At 34.5% G+C, this 6,429-nt stretch overlaps 1 long non-coding RNA gene across 1 annotated transcript; it reads right to left on the reverse strand.

Annotated features, from left to right (window-relative positions):
- Positions 1 to 3,464: 3,464 nt before the first annotated feature.
- LOC107314980 (uncharacterized) lies at positions 3,465 to 6,126 on the reverse strand. The gene is made up of 3 exons (XR_001555698.3): positions 6,062 to 6,126; positions 4,336 to 4,455; positions 3,465 to 3,658 (listed from the first exon to the last, which is right to left on the reverse strand). It is a non-coding gene; the product is annotated as an uncharacterized LOC107314980 (long non-coding RNA).
- Positions 6,127 to 6,429: the final 303 nt, after the last annotated feature.

The raw sequence follows: 6,429 nt of genomic DNA on the forward strand, positions 1-6,429 counted from the left end.
GCTAATTTCTGTAACAGAACACTTTCCAAATGTATCATTGATTCAAAAGTAGCTGCTAATTTTGTACAGTACAACTAAATATAATTCCTTGAAATGCTGCACAGATATTGCTACCTGAACACCTCACCTTTAAAACCCAGAATCATGCTGCCTTGAAACTGATATGCTTCAAAATCTGGGAAAATCTTGACCATTGTGAGAAGGCAAGATGTGCACTCTTTCTTCCCAGAATGATTTGTGCTTTCTTTTGCATTCCTGTATGAGCGAAAAAAATTGCAGGTGATTTAACCAATGAAGAACTGAGTGGGTAATATGAAGAAACATCATTAAACATAACATTTATTATATACTATTTATATTACTAGTTACATTTATTAAATCTTTTGCACCTGTATTTAGATGGTTTCACTGATCTCAGAGAATATTATTCCCTGTAACTTTTGAGATGTGTGTAATATATATTATTAAAGCAACAATATCCTTCAGCATTATTATCATTTCTAACGTAAGAACGCTTCTAGTAGATTTTTGTGGTACATTGTTGTACACTGAATTTTATGTACTAGAGCAAAATCAACAGAGGAATGACAGGAAAGCCATTTCTTTTCTTCTGCTTACTGTTACTCTCCCATTACTTTAACAATTGCACTAATATTTCCTAGCATTTTCTTAGTGATGAATCTCAGTTTATTTCTCATAGTTTTATTTTATCCTTTAGGTTGGTGTCTGCATTTATGTAAGAAACACATTCTCCTGTTTTCTTTTGTTAAGTAACATCTTACTAAAATACCACAAAGAGGTGCTCTAAACTCACAGTAGTTATTGAGAAAAACTGTCAAGAACAGATGACTGCCATAAGCTTGTCTCAAGGTAGGAGTTACAGATGTTAGTACTCTCTCTCTCTCTCTATATATATATATTTCTCACGGCAGTTGTGGTAAAACTTGTGTCCAGCAGTCAGAGCTTAAAATAATGAGATTCATAGCTTTCACCACATTAATAAGCCAGGTGAGATTTATCCCATGGAATAGACTCAGGCAGAATACTCAGCTATCTATCACCTATGAGCTGATGACTATGGTGCATGTGTTTAAAAGGCCGTATTTGCGAATTATTCTTTTGACTGCAACTGGTATTTTTGCACAAGAGAAGATGAGAATATGTGCAAAATCTTCATATAACCAAGGGGTGCAGAAATATATTTCCCTTGAGATCCAATTTCTTAGTATTCTTTTTATCCAATTGAAATTAGTTTTGTAAATTCAGATTAGTTTTAACAATTTGTTTGATTCCCAACACCCTTCTTATTCTTAGAGAAATGTGTCTGAATACAATGTTGTTACTTGGCTGTATTTCTTTATACTAAAACAGATGGCATGAAATTTGATTGCTGCCTCTGCAAGAGGTATATGACTGACTTATTCGATTAAAAGTTTCACCTGCTCTAGTGGCATCACCTGGGGGGTCCTTATGTAGGTTTACAATAACATGCAGTTCAATCATAAGTCAAAAGCTAAAATTCTGATTCTGCTTGAAAACCATTAAAGCTCAGACTACTGAAAATGAATTTTTCTCATTTTGAATTTGGGTAGGCCTGGACCTGAAAACTGATAGAAATTTATAATTCAAGTTAATGTGAAAATTTTATTTGAAGTTATTTGAACTGCACCAATTTTCATCTTCATTTATGTCTTCATTTAGTTTAGAAAGAAATGTGCATAATAAAGCTCATGTGATGTTCTTATGTATGTTCTTTACATCTTATACATGCTAAACCTCATTTAATTATTAGATTGATGATTATTTGATTGAATGTTCTCCCTTAAAATCTCTCTCTCTCTTTTTTTTTTTTTTTTTTTTGTAAAAAGAGATATTTCCTCCTCAAGAAACCCAAATTTGAGCTTCAAAATTCAGATCCATATTTGTATTCCAAAATGAAATATAGGGATTCTTTGGAGTCCTTCACTTTGAAATGTTTCAGAAATTATTTTCATTTTGGTTCCATATAGTGTAAATAATCAGTTCTGTATTTTGAAAGCGTACCGCCTGCAATAGTCAATATTTATTAATGTTTAAGAAAGAAAGAATGAACTTCCAAATTTTTTATTTTTATTTTTCCTGGCAATGTGATCTATATTTAAAACATGACTTTTCAAGCAGGCTTGATTTAATCCTAGCAGGTTCTGACCATTTATAATGTAAATATTATTTGTACTTGTCAAAGTCTAATTGTTTTTAGACCTATGCAGCACTGGACCACACACTTTTTTGTGACTCCTGATAGCACTGCTGGATTAATGAGTAACACAATTTGATTTTTAAAATCTAAAATATACAGTTACAGTACAGATTGCAAGTAATTGCAGGATAGATTAAGTGTAATTAGAAAGAAAGGAAGAAAAGTAAGAGCAAAATCTGCCATTAAAATGCAAGAAAATAAACACTAACCTTAGATACAGTTTTCAGACTGCTCATACCATATGCGTCATAGATGTGATCACACTATGTTAGTATTTTAGTCTCAGTAGTTTTCCTTTTAAGTGCTTATTAAATATTTTCTTCCTTTAGCTATTATGTTTACGTGCTCACTAATTGGAGTTTCTTAAAAGCCAAAGAAAATACTCAGACTATAGAAAGCTTAGTCTGATATCAGAAGTACTGCATTGCCTGGAGCTGTATTAAGCAGACCCTCATCAGCATTCAGCACCACTGCTATAGCATGAAGCCTGGAAGTGGGAAAAATATCTACTGAAACATAAGAAGAGAAGATGAAAAGAAGCCAGTGAGCAGAAAGAAAATCTCCTTATGTCTGTTCTGCAGCTTATTTTTGATGGATCCCCCTCCCAAGCAATGTAGCAAGTGGCAGGTGATGTGTTCTGCAAATAGATCAGTAATGTCACTTCTAAAATTGCACATTTTTGTCATTCAGGGGGTTAAAGCAAGTCAGGTGATAGCCAGGCTTTACCAAAGGCTACATTATAGTAGAAGAGTATACTTTAGATCACCTAGCAGCAATTACAGTAAAACACCACTGGCTTTAGCCAGAATCACTGTTACTGTTATGTCCTGCAGTGAACTCCATCGCTATCCTATTTGCTACCTTTTTCACTCCCAGGCATCAGAATTATTTCTCTGGAATTATTTTGCTGGCTTTACTTTGTTCCATAACTTTTCCAAAAACTGAATGATTGTTAGCTCTTCAACAGCTCTGAGACATTCAGAAAATAATAATAATAACAATAATAATAATAAATATAATAATAAATAAAAATAAATAATAATATGTGTATGTGTATGTGTATGTGTATGTGTATGTGTATGTGTATGTGTATGTGTATGTGTATGTGTATGTGTATGTGTATGTGTATGTGTATGTGTATGTGTATGTGTATGTATTAGATTTTGTTTTGAAAGGTACTGAAAAATGCATTAAAGAAATGATGAGATACCCATTGTTGCACTTGTTCTAGTCACAAATGTATTATTTTCCTTTTTTTTTTCTTTTCTTTTTCTTTCCCACAATAAACGTTGCAGCAAGTTATAAATGCAATGAACCCCCCTGCCTATCTCTGATGGAGAGAACACAGAAATTGATTTGTGGTATTGTTCTGTGCAAAGCTCAGGTGAAGTCATAAAGTCCTTTTTGCTTCAGAAGTCTCTAGAAAGAAAGGGAAGGAGAAAAGAGAAATCACAAAAGAAAGAACAGAGAGAGAAGGAAGAACAGAACTTTTTCTTCTTACATATGAAAGTATAAGGAAAAATTACACGTGCACATATTTTAACAGAACATTCAATTCTTACACATTTTACATAATACTTGCTCTTTAAATAATACTTGCTCTTAATTACCTAAGATATTTTTATGTTGCCATTACTGACAGTTATTTTCAGTACCTTTCTAATTCTGTGCATGGACAGTAACTGTGTTTTGTTTGGCTATTAATTATTTTTGGCTTTCCTAAAAACTGAGAAATGCTATGCAAAAATCCATCTCTCTTTCCATCCCAACTTCTCTCACCATCTTTTCAAGTACACAAAAAACTGGTGAGCAGATTTACTGGTCACGGGGGAATATGGTAGAATTATTGAAGCACATACTATTTTGTTACAAGGTGAATAGACTGCATGATGAGGTTGGGTAGTGGAATGGTTTGCAAGTGCAGTGAAGTGAGACTAGGGAGGAATAGGAAGGAAGTGGTTTGCTAAGAAAAAAATGAACTAATGAGATAAAGACAAAACAAAATGGAAAACAAAAAAGTCACAAAAAAACCTTCCCCCTCCCTCCATAGTTTTTTCCACAATCCTTCTGGTTGAACCACTGGCTAGGTTTCGTACCTATAAAGACATGTCTTTTCTCTTGATGGCAGAGTTCCTTTGCTTCTATCCATTTCATTCCACTGAGGTCTGATATTGCATAGAAGGCAGAGATCAGCTTCACTGATGCAGAAAAGTGACCTTTCATACCAACAAAAGAAGCATATTAGAATTGTTAGGTTTTTCATTTGTCAACAACTGTAAAATTCTCTTGGAAACGGGGTATTGTTTCCTTGTCAAGGAGCATTGCCTGGCAGCAGGTGTGGGTGTGCTTCCAAGCCACTGTCCTTCAATTTCAAAGTAGGCTTCTAAGTTTTCAGAAAAGAGTATCAAGGAAATGTGTGGAATTCCTCTGTGCAAAAAAATATTGCACCCATTGACATTCATTGACGCTTGCTGAATGTTTATGGAGACCAGACAGTGGATACGAGCATGGTCAGGTGGCAGGCAGTATATTTCTGCAAAGATAACAGTGATGTGAAAGCAAGCCATGCTCTGGATGATAATGCATAGCTGTCACACCATGAAAGAAAGAGTAACTTGATCAGCTCATCCATGTGCAGTGGCAGATTGCAACCTGGGAACTGTGCACAGAGCAAAATATTAGCTTCAATGCATTGGAAATGACAGTGGCAGCACTGAAATACCATTAGGTTTATCCCATGTGGTTTCCAGAAAGAGCACTGTATGCAAGTTTGAACCAATATAAGGCTGAAGGTGACAGTTTCCCAGATTTCATTGTTACTGGTGATAAGTTGTAGTCTTAGCACTACAAACCAGAACTGAAATGCTAGTACAATGGAGTGGCAACAAGAGAGTTCCCTAACAAAGAGAAAGTTCGAGATGTAACCTTCAGTGAGTAAAGTGACATGCACCATCAATTGGGATAAGAAGGGGATTTTGGAATCCAAATCCTTTTGGATTTCTTGTAACCTGGACAGAAAGTAAAATTTGACTGCTACGTCATGATGTGGACTAAGCTGAAGCTCAAAATTCTGGAGTCAGGGCAGAGAAGTAGACAACCTTTTTACAATAGCTCCAGGCTCAGTACAGATTTGGACACTGCTGAGCACCTTGCCAAAGTTGGCTGGAACATCTTACCACAACCGCAATATTATTCCGATTTTATGCTTTCTGATTTACATTTAAGATGAAAGATGGACTGCACAAGAAACATTTTTCTAGCAATGATGCTGTCACAGCAGCTATGAAACAGCAGGTTACCATTTTCATTGTTGGCTAAAATGCCTAACTAATGGTTTTTCAATCATTTTGAAAAGCAGTGTTTCATAGCTGAGAATTTGCTTTATTAAATAGTGTTTTTACGTTTTTGTATCTTTTGTAGTTTCCATGGAAATAAAGAGGAGACATCACTTTCAGAACAACCAACATAAAAAAAGGATTCATCTTGGTTTGTGCTCACTTTATGGGCAAAGAGACAGAAAATTACACGAATTGAACTGGTCTCGAAACAAGAATAATACTTAGTGCAAAGACATAAAAATTTGTTAACTCTCAGCCACAGAAAACATAGACAAGGAAATGATTATCCCTGAGAAGTGTACGCCCTTTATTTCCATGCTCTATGTACCAGGATCTGTTATTTTTTAATGGACACATTATTTTCTCAGACACTGAAGAGCCATTTACCAAAATTTAAGTTAAGCAAAATTTAAGTATCTATGAACCAACTAACAAGCAGTATTTCAGTGCCTGAAATTGGTTTGATTTCATAGTTCAAACTTACCTATTTCTGTGGTTTAACATTGACAGGATGCCAAACCCCACGCAGCCATTTTCTCACTCAGTCCTGGGGAAGAGAATTGGAAAAGTAAAAGCAAGAAAATCAACTTAATAAAGACATGTACACACCAAAACCAAAGTAAAATGAAGAATTCAATAATCTCTTTACATCAGAAGTGTTCAGCCATTTCCAGAAAAGCAGGGCTCCATATTAAAGGATTTATTAGGAAAACAAACACTATACCTACAAGTGTTGGTTTTTTTGTTTTTTGTTTTGTTTTGTTGTTTTTTGTTTTTTTTTTTTTTTGTTGTTTTGTTTTTTTTGCATGGCAAAGGTTATTTATTATTTATTGATGAATAATCATCCATAAT

The sequence above is a fragment of the Coturnix japonica genome, chromosome 5, assembly GCF_054131305.1.
Source record: "Coturnix japonica strain WE chromosome 5, WE-NBRP24, whole genome shotgun sequence".
NCBI classification, from domain to species: Eukaryota; Metazoa; Chordata; class Aves; order Galliformes; family Phasianidae; genus Coturnix; species Coturnix japonica.